This window comes from Mandrillus leucophaeus, unplaced genomic scaffold (genome assembly GCF_000951045.1).
Source record: "Mandrillus leucophaeus isolate KB7577 unplaced genomic scaffold, Mleu.le_1.0 Scaffold564, whole genome shotgun sequence".
NCBI lineage: Eukaryota > Metazoa > Chordata > Mammalia > Primates > Cercopithecidae > Mandrillus > Mandrillus leucophaeus.
The window spans coordinates 639,786-640,627 of NW_012106075.1; the positions used below are offsets into that span (position 1 = coordinate 639,786).

General features: G+C 54.9%; 1 protein-coding gene across 1 annotated transcript in view; it reads right to left on the reverse strand.

The window, feature by feature from the left end:
• Positions 1 to 842, reverse strand: part of ALDH3A1 (aldehyde dehydrogenase 3 family, member A1) — a 10,678-nt gene that overhangs the window by 7,286 nt on the left and 2,550 nt on the right. The gene's annotated exons all lie outside the window — the stretch shown is intronic.

Consider the following 842-nt stretch of genomic DNA (forward strand, 5'->3'; position numbering starts at 1 on the left):
CCTGAATGCTATAGGAAGGGACTTCCCTGGGCCCGGGCTCGGCCTTGCGGAAAACGGCCTTCCCGCTGGAAGGTCCGCTTTCTGCCTGGCCTCCTCTCCCGCCCCTCACTCAGACGCCGGGGCCCCTGGCTGCCTTGCTAGCCCCTGAGAAGGTGACACCCGCAGCAACACGCGTCCTAAGCAGAACTGCTGCTGGGGGCTCTTGGCAGCGTGCTGGGGCAGGGCCTTTCCCGGCCTCTCCCGCTCCGATACTTGCTTGCAAAGCTGGTGGCACAGTCCCAGATCAACACCCCTAGGGCTCTGCACACATAGTCAGCCACTCTCCAGATCAGATTGGAGGGGCACACCCAAGCCGATAAAGGAAAACCCAGCACCACCCTCCTGGCTAAGCCGTTGTTCTAAAAAGCGCTGGTTTCTTGGCAGAGCTGAACCAGGCTTGGTGTGTAAACCCATGCGTGCCACACCTGGGAGACGCACGCGCATGACCACCAAGGATTCACAGAGCTGCAGATTTCCACAAAGAGGTGTGAAGGTGATTCCTGCTACCAATACACGAAACCATAGTGGCAAATTGGGATGGCCCTTCTGGGGGCAATTCGGCAATATGTGGCAAAAGTTTTTCAAACGTATTTCTCTGTGACAAAGAAGTCCTACGACCTTTCCTAAACATTCACGAATAAGAAAGTCATCACTGTTTTCTATAGCCGGGAAATATTGGAAACACCCCAAAGGTCCGAAAGAGGAGACGGTTTAAATGACTCCTGTCACACCCACGTGAGGGATTACTGTGCAGTGTTTAGGGATTAGGTGGAGCAGGCTATTCAGAGCATGTTTGTAGGGGC